A 16,999-nucleotide genomic window follows, 5' to 3' on the forward strand; every position below is an offset into this window, starting at 1 on the left:
CGAACGGATGGACGCCTAAGTGGACAGAGAGGAATCACCTTCATCGGGTGGGTGTCGGGCGGGCGGGTGGGGGGAGGGGAGGGGCATACACATCCATTAGGCATGGGGTGGGTGCGCACCGACTGGGGGATGGGCGCACTTGAAGCTCTGACCCGAGGGGGGAGGCTTGGAGAGGGCAAGGCACCCGACCTTAACATTGGTACCCCCACAATACGCTGGAACAACATGAGAGGTATATGAATAAGAACACAGGGGGGGCCGGGCGCGGTGGCTCACGCCTGTAATCCTAGCTCTCTGGGAGGCCGAGGCGGGCGGATTGCTCCAGGTCAGGAGTTCGAAACCAGCCTGAGCAAGAGCGAGACCCCGTCTCTACTAAAAATAGAAAGAAATTAATTGGCCAACTAATATATATAGAAAAACACAGCCGGGCGTGGTGGTGCATGCCTGTAGTCCCAACTACTCGGGAGGCTGAGGCAGCAGGATTGCTTGAGCCCGGAGATTGAGGTTGCTGTGAGCTAGGCTGACGCCATGGCACTCACTCTAGCCTGGGCAGCAAAACGAGACTCTGTCTCAAAAAAAAAAAAAAAAAAGAACACAGGGGGGAGGGCGGCACGGGCAACACATGTCACCTGAATACTTGTACTCCCATCATCTGCTTGAAAAGAGAGAGAAAAGAAAATGCAATCCTAGAGGTAAGAGACACTTTTTAAAAATAATGAATCCGAAGAGAAAAGTAAAAGGAGGCCTGTGGAGCAGGTCTGGGTGTGACTCCGGATCCCCCAACATCAGGTGCCACCACCAAAGATTCCTGCGTGTAGCCCATAGAACCCCAAAAGCAACGGGACGAGTTCTGGTCACATACTCCCTCAAAATGACATCCTGGCCTTCTTCTGGAACTCCCTCCCCTCTCAGACTCTCAAGGTTTCCTCCAGCGTGTCGGTTCCCACAGAGCAGACCTTTGGTCTGAGACCTGACAGTCCAGATGCCACGCATGCTGCCGCGTGGCCGCGGTGTCGCGGCTTGGGACAAGAGGAGGCCCCCCGGTGCGGGCTGGGGCGCCAGGCACCGCGCGGGCGCTGAGGGTGGGGGTGACCCCCACCCCGGGCCGCCGCCTCGCTCCCAGAAAGGGGACAGAACAAGAGGCAAGAAAAAAAAAAAAAAAAAGCAGCAGCCTGTGGCACCCGGTATTCCCAGGCGGTCTCCCATCCAAGTACTAACCAGGCCCGACCCTGCTTAGCTTCCGAGACCAGACGAGATCGGGCGCGTTCAGGGTGGTGTGGCCCTAGAAGGCGGAGGGCGCCCCTGCCCCGCTCGAGAAGCCGAGCCTCTCTGGGCTTCCCCGCCGCCGCCTCCCGCCCCAGGCCCCGCGCCGGGCCGGGCCGGGCCGGGCCGGTTGAGTTCGCCGGCCGGGTCCCGCGGGCTCCCAGCGACGGGGGTGATGGGCGGGGCGGGGCGGGGCGGGGTGGGGGGCTGTCTCTCTATACACACACACACACACTCACACTCACTCACACTCACACAAGATGCGCCTCCACGGCTGGACTCGCCAAGGTGGAGCCCTCCCAGCCCCCCTCGTCTCCTCGCCCGGCCTCCTTCACCTACCCGCTGCCCACCCCCAGCGCGTCGCTGCCGCTGACTGCGCACGCGCGGGACGCTCGCCCTTTGACCCCAGCCAGGGGCCGCCCTCCCCCACAACCCCTTTCAGCTGTGCCCCCCCCTCGCCCTGTGGGTGGGCTGCCGCCTATTCCCCCGGGCCAGGGCTGGGGCACAGCCAGTGTATGGGGCGTCTCTCTCTGGGGATGTGTCCCATGGGTGGGGTGGGGTGGCGTGGTTTGGGGGGTGCTGAAGAAATCAGTCCCCTCCATCTCCTACCTCTGGAAAACGCCCAAGCCCGTGGAGAACTGCCGGCACCGCTTCGTGGGGGCCGGGACCCTCCTCCGTGTCCTCCTGTGGCCCAGTCCAAGGGGCCTGGGCCTGGCCGGGGCTGCATTGGACCCCGACCACCCTGGCGTGTGGACTCGCTAAAAATCGGCCATTAGATATTGGATTCCAGCTTCCTGGAGGTCATTTCACTAATGAGTGCACCGGAAAGAGTTTCCTAATCCATCTGTGAGGGTGGCAACTGAAAGAGAATTTTAAAGCTGACAGAATAGGCGAGGGAAGGCATAGGAGATTTCCACACCCAGCAAGGAAGACTTTCCCGAAATGGAAGAAAGAAACGAGCAAACAGAGACACCGGTAGCCCGCCCGGAAAAGAGTCTGCCCCTGAGAGAAAGCACCCTGACCAGGTTCACCCGTGGGTGGGTGGCGAGCCAGCGGCATTCAGAAGAGCGAGGCCCGCAGTCTGTGCGGAAGACACCTGCGCTCGGGTGTGTGTGGTGGCGCGATTCACAAGCAGCTCTAGATGTTAAACCAAGGAGAAGCCAGGGAGTTCCCAACGCCCCAGGTGTCCTCAGCCCACGACTGGCTGCTGTGGGAATGCGAAGCCCGGCTCCTTGTCTCAGAGCGGGGTTCCCAGGAGGATCAGGCTGAAGCTGGGACTTGGCCTCAAAGTGTCCCCTCGCATGGCCACCCCCTTCCCCTTCCTGCTCCTCTACTCCTGGTGCCCCTCCATCCAGGGGCCAGACCTTAAAGAGTCACCGCAAGAGAATCCTGGTCCCAAAGGAGCCTTCTGGGGGACCGGTGCTGAGAGAGGTTGTGGGCATGGCCCGCTGGGGCTCTGCCCGACCCAGGGCTGAGAGATGCCACCTCCCAGCTCTGGGTCCCTGCAGGAAGTGTTGGCAAGCACAGGGCCGGTCCTCCAAAGGCCCAGGTGCAGGGAGCCCAGGCCAAGCAGCCTGTGGAAGAAGCCACTTGCCGTGCCACCCCGGGAACAGGACTGCAGGCCCCGGCCCTTCCCACCTCCTCCTCCTCCTCCTCCTCCTCCTCCCCCCCGCCCCGCCCCCACAGGGCACAGGGCTCAGAGACACCTCAGACTCTTGCTACCCAAAGTGCAAAGGGCATCAGTTGCTCCTCCAACCCCCCCCCCTGGCCGAGCAGACCGCGTTGTCCAGCCAGCCCCCGGGCCTCCCTGGGGTGCCCAGCACAAAAGTGCAGACACCCACCGGACCCTCAGTCTCAGTTTTCGGAGGTTTTTGCCACTCTAAGGACCCGCAGGCCAGCTGGGCCTTCGGGCAGGACAGAGAGCCCCGGAATCCGACGTGGAGAGCTGCGTGTACGTCCCCATCAGGAGGCGGTCCCCACCTCCGCGGCTCTCCCCTTGCGGGGAGCCGCAGCCCAGCCGGCAGCCGCAGGGCCTCAGGGAAGACACCAGGCTGGGCCCCCGCGGCACAGCGGGGGCACGTCCCCCGCACTCACGCGACTTAGGGACGGCTGCTGGAGACTGCTGCGGCCACCCTGCTGCCGGGTTTCTGGAGGGCTTCCTGAAAGCAGCATCCACACCAAGCCCTTGGAAGGCCCAGGCGACGGAGGAGCCGGTCAGGCAGGGGCCGAGGACGGTGAGAGGCCGGGCGGGAAGGAGCGTGTCAGGCAGGGGCAGAGGACGGTGACCGGCCGGGCGGGGAGGAGCCGGTCAGGCGGGGGCCCAGGACAGTGACGGGCCTGGCCGGGGAGGAGTGCGTCAGGCAGGGGCAGAGGAGACGGGCTGGGTAAGGGTTAGGGTTACAGTTAGGGCACAATTCACAATCCCAAAGACGTGGAAGCGACCCGAGTGCCCATCCATCCAGGAGTGCATCAATAAAATGTGGCGCGTGGACACCACGGAGTGCCATTCGGCTGTGAGGAGCAGCGGTGAGAGGGCGCCTCTCGTGTTCTCCTGGCCAGAGCTGGAACCCGTTCCAGTAGGCCAGGTATCCCAAGAATGGACACACGAGCACCACGTGAGCGCGCTCACCAGCAAATTGGTACGAACGGATGGACGCCTAAGTGGACAGAGAGGAATCACCTTCATCGGGTGGGTGTCGGGCGGGCGGGTGGGATGAGGGGAGGGGCATACACATCCATTAGGCATGGGGTGGGTGCGCACCGACTGGGGGATGGGCGCACTTGAAGCTCTGACCCGAGGGGGGAGGCTTGGAGAGGGCAAGGCACCCGACCTTAACATTGGTACCCCCACAATACGCTGGAACAACATGAGAGGTATATGAATAAGAACACAGGGGGGGCCGGGCGCGGTGGCTCACGCCTGTAATCCTAGCTCTCTGGGAGGCCGAGGCGGGCGGATTGCTCCAGGTCAGGAGTTCGAAACCAGCCTGAGCAAGAGCGAGACCCCGTCTCTACTAAAAATAGAAAGAAATTAATTGGCCAACTAATATATATAGAAAAACACAGCCGGGCGTGGTGGTGCATGCCTGTAGTCCCAACTACTCGGGAGGCTGAGGCAGCAGGATTGCTTGAGCCCGGAGATTGAGGTTGCTGTGAGCTAGGCTGACGCCATGGCACTCACTCTAGCCTGGGCAGCAAAACGAGACTCTGTCTCAAAAAAAAAAAAAAAAAGAACACAGGGGGGAGGGCGGCACGGGCAACACATGTCACCTGAATACTTGTACTCCCATCATCTGCTTGAAAAGAGAGAGAAAAGAAAATGCAATCCTAGAGGTAAGAGACACTTTTTAAAAATAATGAATCCGAAGAGAAAAGTAAAAGGAGGCCTGTGGAGCAGGTCTGGGTGTGACTCCGGATCCCCCAACATCAGGTGCCACCACCAAAGATTCCTGCGTGTAGCCCATAGAACCCCAAAAGCAACGGGACGAGTTCTGGTCACATACTCCCTCAAAATGACATCCTGGCCTTCTTCTGGAACTCCCTCCCCTCTCAGACTCTCAAGGTTTCCTCCAGCGTGTCGGTTCCCACAGAGCAGACCTTTGGTCTGAGACCTGACAGTCCAGATGCCACGCATGCTGCCGCGTGGCCGCGGTGTCGCGGCTTGGGACAAGAGGAGGCCCCCCGGTGCGGGCTGGGGCGCCAGGCACCGCGCGGGCGCTGAGGGTGGGGGTGACCCCCACCCCGGGCCGCCGCCTCGCTCCCAGAAAGGGGACAGAACAAGAGGCAAGAAAAAAAAAAAAAAAAAAGCAGCAGCCTGTGGCACCCGGTATTCCCAGGCGGTCTCCCATCCAAGTACTAACCAGGCCCGACCCTGCTTAGCTTCCGAGACCAGACGAGATCGGGCGCGTTCAGGGTGGTGTGGCCCTAGACGGCGGAGGGCGCCCCTGCCCCGCTCGAGAAGCCGAGCCTCTCTGGGCTTCCCCGCCGCCGCCTCCCGCCCCAGGCCCCGCGCCGGGCCGGGCCGGGCCGGGCCGGTTGAGTTCGCCGGCCGGGTCCCGCGGGCTCCCAGCGACGGGGGTGATGGGCGGGGCGGGGCGGGGCGGGGCGGGGTGGGGGGCTGTCTCTCTATACACACACACACACACTCACACTCACTCACACTCACACAAGATGCGCCTCCACGGCTGGACTCGCCAAGGTGGAGCCCTCCCAGCCCCCCTCGTCTCCTCGCCCGGCCTCCTTCACCTACCCGCTGCCCACCCCCAGCGCGTCGCTGCCGCTGACTGCGCACGCGCGGGACGCTCGCCCTTTGACCCCAGCCAGGGGCCGCCCTCCCCCACAACCCCTTTCAGCTGTGCCCCCCCCTCGCCCTGTGGGTGGGCTGCCGCCTATTCCCCCGGGCCAGGGCTGGGGCACAGCCAGTGTATGGGGCGTCTCTCTCTGGGGATGTGTCCCATGGGTGGGGTGGGGTGGCGTGGTTTGGGGGGTGCTGAAGAAATCAGTCCCCTCCATCTCCTACCTCTGGAAAACGCCCAAGCCCGTGGAGAACTGCCGGCACCGCTTCGTGGGGGCCGGGACCCTCCTCCGTGTCCTCCTGTGGCCCAGTCCAAGGGGCCTGGGCCTGGCCGGGGCTGCATTGGACCCCGACCACCCTGGCGTGTGGACTCGCTAAAAATCGGCCATTAGATATTGGATTCCAGCTTCCTGGAGGTCATTTCACTAATGAGTGCACCGGAAAGAGTTTCCTAATCCATCTGTGAGGGTGGCAACTGAAAGAGAATTTTAAAGCTGACAGAATAGGCGAGGGAAGGCATAGGAGATTTCCACACCCAGCAAGGAAGACTTTCCCGAAATGGAAGAAAGAAACGAGCAGAGACACCGGTAGCCCGCCCGGAAAAGAGTCTGCCCCTGAGAGAAAGCACCCTGACCAGGTTCACCCGTGGGTGGGTGGCGAGCCAGCGGCATTCAGAAGAGCGAGGCCCGCAGTCTGTGCGGAAGACACCTGCGCTCGGGTGTGTGTGGCGGCGCGATTCACAAGCAGCTCTAGATGTTAAACCAAGGAGAAGCCAGGGAGTTCCCAACGCCCCAGGTGTCCTCAGCCCACGACTGGCTGCTGTGGGAATGCGAAGCCCGGCTCCTTGTCTCAGAGCGGGGTTCCCAGGAGGATCAGGCTGAAGCTGGGACTTGGCCTCAAAGTGTCCCCTCGCATGGCCACCCCCTTCCCCTTCCTGCTCCTCTACTCCTGGTGCCCCTCCATCCAGGGGCCAGACCTTAAAGAGTCACCGCAAGAGAATCCTGGTCCCAAAGGAGCCTTCTGGGGGACCGGTGCTGAGAGAGGTTGTGGGCATGGCCCGCTGGGGCTCTGCCCGACCCAGGGCTGAGAGATGCCACCTCCCAGCTCTGGGTCCCTGCAGGAAGTGTTGGCAAGCACAGGGCCGGTCCTCCAAAGGCCCAGGTGCAGGGAGCCCAGGCCAAGCAGCCTGTGGAAGAAGCCACTTGCCGTGCCACCCCGGGAACAGGACTGCAGGCCCCGGCCCTTCCCACCTCCTCCTCCTCCTCCTCCTCCTCCTCCCCCCCGCCCCGCCCCCACAGGGCACAGGGCTCAGAGACACCTCAGACTCTTGCTACCCAAAGTGCAAAGGGCATCAGTTGCTCCTCCAACCCCCCCCCCCCCCCGGCCCAGTAGACCGCGTTGTCCAGCCAGCCCCCGGGCCTCCCTGGGGTGCCCAGCACAAAAGTGCAGACACCCACCGGACCCTCAGTCTCAGTTTTCGGAGGTTTTTGCCACTCTAAGGACCCGCAGGCCAGCTGGGCCTTCGGGCAGGACAGAGAGCCCCGGAATCCGACGTGGAGAGCTGCGTGTACGTCCCCATCAGGAGGCGGTCCCCACCTCCGCGGCTCTCCCCTTGCGGGGAGCCGCAGCCCAGCCGGCAGCCGCAGGGCCTCAGGGAAGACACCAGGCTGGGCCCCCGCGGCACAGCGGGGGCACGTCCCCCGCACTCACGCGACTTAGGGACGGCTGCTGGAGACTGCTGCGGCCACCCTGCTGCCGGGTTTCTGGAGGGCTTCCTGGAAGCAGCATCCACACCAAGCCCTTGGAAGGCCCAGGCGACGGAGGAGCCGGTCAGGCAGGGGCCGAGGACGGTGAGAGGCCGGGCGGGAAGGAGCGTGTCAGGCAGGGGCAGAGGACGGTGACCGGCCGGGCGGGGAGGAGCCGGTCAGGCGGGGGCCCAGGACAGTGACGGGCCTGGCCGGGGAGGAGTGCGTCAGGCAGGGGCAGAGGAGACGGGCTGGGTAAGGGTTAGGGTTACAGTTAGGGCACAATTCACAATCCCAAAGACGTGGAAGCGACCCGAGTGCCCATCCATCCAGGAGTGCATCAATAAAATGTGGCGCGTGGACACCACGGAGTGCCATTCGGCTGTGAGGAGCAGCGGTGAGAGGGCGCCTCTCGTGTTCTCCTGGCCAGAGCTGGAACCCGTTCCAGTAGGCCAGGTATCCCAAGAATGGACACACGAGCACCACGTGAGCGCGCTCACCAGCAAATTGGTACGAACGGATGGACGCCTAAGTGGACAGAGAGGAATCACCTTCATCGGGTGGGTGTCGGGCGGGCGGGTGGGGGGAGGGGAGGGGCATACACATCCATTAGGCATGGGGTGGGTGCGCACCGACTGGGGGATGGGCGCACTTGAAGCTCTGACCCGAGGGGGGAGGCTTGGAGAGGGCAAGGCACCCGACCTTAACATTGGTACCCCCACAATACGCTGGAACAACATGAGAGGTATATGAATAAGAACACAGGGGGGGCCGGGCGCGGTGGCTCACGCCTGTAATCCTAGCTCTCTGGGAGGCCGAGGCGGGCGGATTGCTCCAGGTCAGGAGTTCGAAACCAGCCTGAGCAAGAGCGAGACCCCGTCTCTACTAAAAATAGAAAGAAATTAATTGGCCAACTAATATATATAGAAAAACACAGCCGGGCGTGGTGGTGCATGCCTGTAGTCCCAACTACTCGGGAGGCTGAGGCAGCAGGATTGCTTGAGCCCGGAGATTGAGGTTGCTGTGAGCTAGGCTGACGCCATGGCACTCACTCTAGCCTGGGCAGCAAAACGAGACTCTGTCTCAAAAAAAAAAAAAAAAAGAACACAGGGGGGAGGGCGGCACGGGCAACACATGTCACCTGAATACTTGTACTCCCATCATCTGCTTGAAAAGAGAGAGAAAAGAAAATGCAATCCTAGAGGTAAGAGACACTTTTTAAAAATAATGAATCCGAAGAGAAAAGTAAAAGGAGGCCTGTGGAGCAGGTCTGGGTGTGACTCCGGATCCCCCAACATCAGGTGCCACCACCAAAGATTCCTGCGTGTAGCCCATAGAACCCCAAAAGCAACGGGATGAGTTCTGGTCACATACTCCCTCAAAATGACATCCTGGCCTTCTTCTGGAACTCCCTCCCCTCTCAGACTCTCAAGGTTTCCTCCAGCGTGTCGGTTCCCACAGAGCAGACCTTTGGTCTGAGACCTGACAGTCCAGATGCCACGCATGCTGCCGCGTGGCCGCGGTGTCGCGGCTTGGGACAAGAGGAGGCCCCCCGGTGCGGGCTGGGGCGCCAGGCACCGCGCGGGCGCTGAGGGTGGGGGTGACCCCCACCCCGGGCCGCCGCCTCGCTCCCAGAAAGGGGACAGAACAAGAGGCAAGAAAAAAAAAAAAAAAAAAAGCAGCAGCCTGTGGCACCCGGTATTCCCAGGCGGTCTCCCATCCAAGTACTAACCAGGCCCGACCCTGCTTAGCTTCCGAGACCAGACGAGATCGGGGGCGTTCAGGGTGGTGTGGCCCTAGACGGCGGAGGGCGCCCCTGCCCCGCTCGAGAAGCCGAGCCTCTCTGGGCTTCCCCGCCGCCGCCTCCCGCCCCAGGCCCCGCGCCGGGCCGGGCCGGGCCGGGCCGGTTGAGTTCGCCGGCCGGGTCCCGCGGGCTCCCAGGGACGGGGGTGATGGGCGGGGCGGGGCGGGGCGGGGCGGGGTGGGGGGCTGTCTCTCTATACACACACACACACACTCACACTCACACAAGATGCGCCTCCACGGCTGGACTCGCCAAGGTGGAGCCCTCCCAGCCCCCCTCGTCTCCTCGCCCGGCCTCCTTCACCTACCCGCTGCCCACCCCCAGCGCGTCGCTGCCGCTGACTGCGCACGCGCGGGACGCTCGCCCTTTGACCCCAGCCAGGGGCCGCCCTCCCCCACAACCCCTTTCAGCTGTGCCCCCCCCTCGCCCTGTGGGTGGGCTGCCGCCTATTCCCCCGGGCCAGGGCTGGGGCACAGCCAGTGTATGGGGCGTCTCTCTCTGGGGATGTGTCCCATGGGTGGGGTGGGGTGGCGTGGTTTGGGGGGCGCTGAAGAAATCAGTCCCCTCCATCTCCTACCTCTGGAAAACGCCCAAGCCCGTGGAGAACTGCCGGCACCGCTTCGTGGGGGCCGGGACCCTCCTCCGTGTCCTCCTGTGGCCCAGTCCAAGGGGCCTGGGCCTGGCCGGGGCTGCATTGGACCCCGACCACCCTGGCGTGTGGACTCGCTAAAAATCGGCCATTAGATATTGGATTCCAGCTTCCTGGAGGTCATTTCACTAATGAGTGCACCGGAAAGAGTTTCCTAATCCATCTGTGAGGGTGGCAACTGAAAGAGAATTTTAAAGCTGACAGAATAGGCGAGGGAAGGCATAGGAGATTTCCACACCCAGCAAGGAAGACTTTCCCGAAATGGAAGAAAGAAACGAGCAGAGACACCGGTAGCCCGCCCGGAAAAGAGTCTGCCCCTGAGAGAAAGCACCCTGACCAGGTTCACCCGTGGGTGGGTGGCGAGCCAGCGGCATTCAGAAGAGCGAGGCCCGCAGTCTGTGCGGAAGACACCTGCGCTCGGGTGTGTGTGGCGGCGCGATTCACAAGCAGCTCTAGATGTTAAACCAAGGAGAAGCCAGGGAGTTCCCAACGCCCCAGGTGTCCTCAGCCCACGACTGGCTGCTGTGGGAATGCGAAGCCCGGCTCCTTGTCTCAGAGCGGGGTTCCCAGGAGGATCAGGCTGAAGCTGGGACTTGGCCTCAAAGTGTCCCCTCGCATGGCCACCCCCTTCCCCTTCCTGCTCCTCTACTCCTGGTGCCCCTCCATCCAGGGGCCAGACCTTAAAGAGTCACCGCAAGAGAATCCTGGTCCCAAAGGAGCCTTCTGGGGGACCGGTGCTGAGAGAGGTTGTGGGCATGGCCCGCTGGGGCTCTGCCCGACCCAGGGCTGAGAGATGCCACCTCCCAGCTCTGGGTCCCTGCAGGAAGTGTTGGCAAGCACAGGGCCGGTCCTCCAAAGGCCCAGGTGCAGGGAGCCCAGGCCAAGCAGCCTGTGGAAGAAGCCACTTGCCGTGCCACCCCGGGAACAGGACTGCAGGCCCCGGCCCTTCCCACCTCCTCCTCCTCCTCCTCCTCCTCCTCCTCCCCCCCGCCCCGCCCCCACAGGGCACAGGGCTCAGAGACACCTCAGACTCTTGCTACCCAAAGTGCAAAGGGCATCAGTTGCTCCTCCAACCCCCCCCCCTGGCCGAGCAGACCGCGTTGTCCAGCCAGCCCCCGGGCCTCCCTGGGGTGCCCAGCACAAAAGTGCAGACACCCACCGGACCCTCAGTCTCAGTTTTCGGAGGTTTTTGCCACTCTAAGGACCCGCAGGCCAGCTGGGCCTTCGGGCAGGACAGAGAGCCCCGGAATCCGACGTGGAGAGCTGCGTGTACGTCCCCATCAGGAGGCGGTCCCCACCTCCGCGGCTCTCCCCTTGCGGGGAGCCGCAGCCCAGCCGGCAGCCGCAGGGCCTCAGGGAAGACACCAGGCTGGGCCCCCGCGGCACAGCGGGGGCACGTCCCCCGCACTCACGCGACTTAGGGACGGCTGCTGGAGACTGCTGCGGCCACCCTGCTGCCGGGTTTCTGGAGGGCTTCCTGGAAGCAGCATCCACACCAAGCCCTTGGAAGGCCCAGGCGACGGAGGAGCCGGTCAGGCAGGGGCCGAGGACGGTGAGAGGCCGGGCGGGAAGGAGCGTGTCAGGCAGGGGCAGAGGACGGTGACCGGCCGGGCGGGGAGGAGCCGGTCAGGCGGGGGCCCAGGACAGTGACGGGCCTGGCCGGGGAGGAGTGCGTCAGGCAGGGGCAGAGGAGACGGGCTGGGTAAGGGTTAGGGTTACAGTTAGGGCACAATTCACAATCCCAAAGACGTGGAAGCGACCCGAGTGCCCATCCATCCAGGAGTGCATCAATAAAATGTGGCGCGTGGACACCACGGAGTGCCATTCGGCTGTGAGGAGCAGCGGTGAGAGGGCGCCTCTCGTGTTCTCCTGGCCAGAGCTGGAACCCGTTCCAGTAGGCCAGGTATCCCAAGAATGGACACACGAGCACCACGTGAGCGCGCTCACCAGCAAATTGGTACGAACGGATGGACGCCTAAGTGGACAGAGAGGAGTCACCTTCATCGGGTGGGTGTCGGGCGGGCGGGTGGGGGGAGGGGAGGGGCATACACATCCATTAGGCATGGGGTGGGTGCGCACCGACTGGGGGATGGGCGCACTTGAAGCTCTGACCCGAGGGGGGAGGCTTGGAGAGGGCAAGGCACCCGACCTTAACATTGGTACCCCCACAATACGCTGGAACAACATGAGAGGTATATGAATAAGAACACAGGGGGGGCCGGGCGCGGTGGCTCACGCCTGTAATCCTAGCTCTCTGGGAGGCCGAGGCGGGCGGATTGCTCCAGGTCAGGAGTTCGAAACCAGCCTGAGCAAGAGCGAGACCCCGTCTCTACTAAAAATAGAAAGAAATTAATTGGCCAACTAATATATATAGAAAAACACAGCCGGGCGTGGTGGTGCATGCCTGTAGTCCCAACTACTCGGGAGGCTGAGGCAGCAGGATTGCTTGAGCCCGGAGATTGAGGTTGCTGTGAGCTAGGCTGACGCCATGGCACTCACTCTAGCCTGGGCAGCAAAACGAGACTCTGTCTCAAAAAAAAAAAAAAAAAGAACACAGGGGGGAGGGCGGCACGGGCAACACATGTCACCTGAATACTTGTACTCCCATCATCTGCTTGAAAAGAGAGAGAAAAGAAAATGCAATCCTAGAGGTAAGAGACACTTTTTAAAAATAATGAATCCGAAGAGAAAAGTAAAAGGAGGCCTGTGGAGCAGGTCTGGGTGTGACTCCGGATCCCCCAACATCAGGTGCCACCACCAAAGATTCCTGCGTGTAGCCCATAGAACCCCAAAAGCAACGGGACGAGTTCTGGTCACATACTCCCTCAAAATGACATCCTGGCCTTCTTCTGGAACTCCCTCCCCTCTCAGACTCTCAAGGTTTCCTCCAGCGTGTCGGTTCCCACAGAGCAGACCTTTGGTCTGAGACCTGACAGTCCAGATGCCACGCATGCTGCCGCGTGGCCGCGGTGTCGCGGCTTGGGACAAGAGGAGGCCCCCCGGTGCGGGCTGGGGCGCCAGGCACCGCGCGGGCGCTGAGGGTGGGGGTGACCCCCACCCCGGGCCGCCGCCTCGCTCCCAGAAAGGGGACAGAACAAGAGGCAAGAAAAAAAAAAAAAAAAAAAGCAGCAGCCTGTGGCACCCGGTATTCCCAGGCGGTCTCCCATCCAAGTACTAACCAGGCCCGACCCTGCTTAGCTTCCGAGACCAGACGAGATCGGGGGCGTTCAGGGTGGTGTGGCCCTAGACGGCGGAGGGCGCCCCTGCCCCGCTCGAGAAGCCGAGCCTCTCTGGGCTTCCCCGCCGCCGCCTCCCGCCCCAGGCCCCGCGCCGGGCCGGGCCGGGCCGGGCCGGTTGAGTTCGCCGGCCGGGTCCCGCGGGCTCCCAGGGACGGGGGTGATGGGCGGGGCGGGGCGGGGCGGGGCGGGGTGGGGGGCTGTCTCTCTATACACACACACACACACTCACACTCACACAAGATGCGCCTCCACGGCTGGACTCGCCAAGGTGGAGCCCTCCCAGCCCCCCTCGTCTCCTCGCCCGGCCTCCTTCACCTACCCGCTGCCCACCCCCAGCGCGTCGCTGCCGCTGACTGCGCACGCGCGGGACGCTCGCCCTTTGACCCCAGCCAGGGGCCGCCCTCCCCCACAACCCCTTTCAGCTGTGCCCCCCCCTCGCCCTGTGGGTGGGCTGCCGCCTATTCCCCCGGGCCAGGGCTGGGGCACAGCCAGTGTATGGGGCGTCTCTCTCTGGGGATGTGTCCCATGGGTGGGGTGGGGTGGCGTGGTTTGGGGGGTGCTGAAGAAATCAGTCCCCTCCATCTCCTACCTCTGGAAAACGCCCAAGCCCGTGGAGAACTGCCGGCACCGCTTCGTGGGGGCCGGGACCCTCCTCCGTGTCCTCCTGTGGCCCAGTCCAAGGGGCCTGGGCCTGGCCGGGGCTGCATTGGACCCCGACCACCCTGGCGTGTGGACTCGCTAAAAATCGGCCATTAGATATTGGATTCCAGCTTCCTGGAGGTCATTTCACTAATGAGTGCACCGGAAAGAGTTTCCTAATCCATCTGTGAGGGTGGCAACTGAAAGAGAATTTTAAAGCTGACAGAATAGGCGAGGGAAGGCATAGGAGATTTCCACACCCAGCAAGGAAGACTTTCCCGAAATGGAAGAAAGAAACGAGCAGAGACACCGGTAGCCCGCCCGGAAAAGAGTCTGCCCCTGAGAGAAAGCACCCTGACCAGGTTCACCCGTGGGTGGGTGGCGAGCCAGCGGCATTCAGAAGAGCGAGGCCCGCAGTCTGTGCGGAAGACACCTGCGCTCGGGTGTGTGTGGCGGCGCGATTCACAAGCAGCTCTAGATGTTAAACCAAGGAGAAGCCAGGGAGTTCCCAACGCCCCAGGTGTCCTCAGCCCACGACTGGCTGCTGTGGGAATGCGAAGCCCGGCTCCTTGTCTCAGAGCGGGGTTCCCAGGAGGATCAGGCTGAAGCTGGGACTTGGCCTCAAAGTGTCCCCTCGCATGGCCACCCCCTTCCCCTTCCTGCTCCTCTACTCCTGGTGCCCCTCCATCCAGGGGCCAGACCTTAAAGAGTCACCGCAAGAGAATCCTGGTCCCAAAGGAGCCTTCTGGGGGACCGGTGCTGAGAGAGGTTGTGGGCATGGCCCGCTGGGGCTCTGCCCGACCCAGGGCTGAGAGATGCCACCTCCCAGCTCTGGGTCCCTGCAGGAAGTGTTGGCAAGCACAGGGCCGGTCCTCCAAAGGCCCAGGTGCAGGGAGCCCAGGCCAAGCAGCCTGTGGAAGAAGCCACTTGCCGTGCCACCCCGGGAACAGGACTGCAGGCCCCGGCCCTTCCCACCTCCTCCTCCTCCTCCTCCTCCTCCTCCTCCCCCCCGCCCCGCCCCCACAGGGCACAGGGCTCAGAGACACCTCAGACTCTTGCTACCCAAAGTGCAAAGGGCATCAGTTGCTCCTCCAACCCCCCCCCCCGGCCGAGCAGACCGCGTTGTCCAGCCAGCCCCCGGGCCTCCCTGGGGTGCCCAGCACAAAAGTGCAGACACCCACCGGACCCTCAGTCTCAGTTTTCGGAGGTTTTTGCCACTCTAAGGACCCGCAGGCCAGCTGGGCCTTCGGGCAGGACAGAGAGCCCCGGAATCCGACGTGGAGAGCTGCGTGTACGTCCCCATCAGGAGGCGGTCCCCACCTCCGCGGCTCTCCCCTTGCGGGGAGCCGCAGCCCAGCCGGCAGCCGCAGGGCCTCAGGGAAGACACCAGGCTGGGCCCCCGCGGCACAGCGGGGGCACGTCCCCCGCACTCACGCGACTTAGGGACGGCTGCTGGAGACTGCTGCGGCCACCCTGCTGCCGGGTTTCTGGAGGGCTTCCTGGAAGCAGCATCCACACCAAGCCCTTGGAAGGCCCAGGCGACGGAGGAGCCGGTCAGGCAGGGGCCGAGGACGGTGAGAGGCCGGGCGGGAAGGAGCGTGTCAGGCAGGGGCAGAGGACGGTGACCGGCCGGGCGGGGAGGAGCCGGTCAGGCGGGGGCCCAGGACAGTGACGGGCCTGGCCGGGGAGGAGTGCGTCAGCCAGGGGCAGAGGAGACGGGCTGGGTAAGGGTTAGGGTTACAGTTAGGGCACAATTCACAATCCCAAAGACGTGGAAGCGACCCGAGTGCCCATCCATCCAGGAGTGCATCAATAAAATGTGGCGCGTGGACACCACGGAGTGCCATTCGGCTGTGAGGAGCAGCGGTGAGAGGGCGCCACTCGTGTTCTCCTGGCCAGAGCTGGAACCCGTTCCAGTAGGCCAGGTATCCCAAGAATGGACACACGAGCACCACGTGAGCGCGCTCACCAGCAAATTGGTACGAACGGATGGACGCCTAAGTGGACAGAGAGGAATCACCTTCATCGGGTGGGTGTCGGGCGGGCGGGTGGGGGGAGGGGAGGGGCATACACATCCATTAGGCATGGGGTGGGTGCGCACCGACTGGGGGATGGGCGCACTTGAAGCTCTGACCCGAGGGGGGAGGCTTGGAGAGGGCAAGGCACCCGACCTTAACATTGGTACCCCCACAATACGCTGGAACAACATGAGAGGTATATGAATAAGAACACAGGGGGGGCCGGGCGCGGTGGCTCACGCCTGTAATCCTAGCTCTCTGGGAGGCCGAGGCGGGCGGATTGCTCCAGGTCAGGAGTTCGAAACCAGCCTGAGCAAGAGCGAGACCCCGTCTCTACTAAAAATAGAAAGAAATTAATTGGCCAACTAATATATATAGAAAAACACAGCCGGGCGTGGTGGTGCATGCCTGTAGTCCCAACTACTCGGGAGGCTGAGGCAGCAGGATTGCTTGAGCCCGGAGATTGAGGTTGCTGTGAGCTAGGCTGACGCCATGGCACTCACTCTAGCCTGGGCAGCAAAACGAGACTCTGTCTCAAAAAAAAAAAAAAAAAGAACACAGGGGGGAGGGCGGCACGGGCAACACATGTCACCTGAATACTTGTACTCCCATCATCTGCTTGAAAAGAGAGAGAAAAGAAAATGCAATCCTAGAGGTAAGAGACACTTTTTAAAAATAATGAATCCGAAGAGAAAAGTAAAAGGAGGCCTGTGGAGCAGGTCTGGGTGTGACTCCGGATCCCCCAACATCAGGTGCCACCACCAAAGATTCCTGCGTGTAGCCCATAGAACCCCAAAAGCAACGGGACGAGTTCTGGTCACATACTCCCTCAAAATGACATCCTGGCCTTCTTCTGGAACTCCCTCCCCTCTCAGACTCTCAAGGTTTCCTCCAGCGTGTCGGTTCCCACAGAGCAGACCTTTGGTCTGAGACCTGACAGTCCAGATGCCACGCATGCTGCCGCGTGGCCGCGGTGTCGCGGCTTGGGACAAGAGGAGGCCCCCCGGTGCGGGCTGGGGCGCCAGGCACCGCGCGGGCGCTGAGGGTGGGGGTGACCCCCACCCCGGGCCGCCGCCTCGCTCCCAGAAAGGGGACAGAACAAGAGGCAAGAAAAAAAAAAAAAAAAAAAGCAGCAGCCTGTGGCACCCGGTATTCCCAGGCGGTCTCCCATCCAAGTACTAACCAGGCCCGACCCTGCTTAGCTTCCGAGACCAGACGAGATCGGGGGCGTTCAGGGTGGTGTGGCCCTAGACGGCGGAGGGCGCCCCTGCCCCGCTCGAGAAGCCGAGCCTCTCTGGGCTTCCCCGCCGCCGCCTCCCGCCCCAGGCCCCGCGCCGGGCCGGGCCGG

The 16,999-nt window shown here is 62.8% G+C and overlaps 5 non-coding genes across 5 annotated transcripts; all 5 read right to left on the reverse strand.

Annotated features, from left to right (window-relative positions):
* Window positions 1-1,169: 1,169 nt before the first annotated feature.
* Window positions 1,170-1,288, reverse strand: LOC142866515 (5S ribosomal RNA). The gene has a single exon (XR_012916496.1). It is a non-coding gene; the product is annotated as a 5S ribosomal RNA (ribosomal RNA).
* A 3,786-nt stretch (window positions 1,289-5,074) lies between these two features.
* Window positions 5,075-5,193, reverse strand: LOC142866420 (5S ribosomal RNA). The gene has a single exon (XR_012916401.1). It is a non-coding gene; the product is annotated as a 5S ribosomal RNA (ribosomal RNA).
* A 3,792-nt stretch (window positions 5,194-8,985) lies between these two features.
* LOC142866428 (5S ribosomal RNA) lies at window positions 8,986-9,104 on the reverse strand. The gene has a single exon (XR_012916408.1). It is a non-coding gene; the product is annotated as a 5S ribosomal RNA (ribosomal RNA).
* Window positions 9,105-12,885: 3,781 nt separating this feature from the next.
* On the reverse strand, window positions 12,886-13,004 carry LOC142866429 (5S ribosomal RNA). Its single transcript, XR_012916409.1, has one exon. It is a non-coding gene; the product is annotated as a 5S ribosomal RNA (ribosomal RNA).
* A 3,781-nt stretch (window positions 13,005-16,785) lies between these two features.
* LOC142866430 (5S ribosomal RNA) lies at window positions 16,786-16,904 on the reverse strand. The gene has a single exon (XR_012916411.1). It is a non-coding gene; the product is annotated as a 5S ribosomal RNA (ribosomal RNA).
* Between the last annotated feature and the right edge of the window lie 95 nt (window positions 16,905-16,999).

This window comes from Microcebus murinus, unplaced genomic scaffold (genome assembly GCF_040939455.1).
Source record: "Microcebus murinus isolate Inina unplaced genomic scaffold, M.murinus_Inina_mat1.0 scaf006_hap2_Mmur4.0, whole genome shotgun sequence".
NCBI classification, from domain to species: domain Eukaryota; kingdom Metazoa; phylum Chordata; class Mammalia; order Primates; family Cheirogaleidae; genus Microcebus; species Microcebus murinus.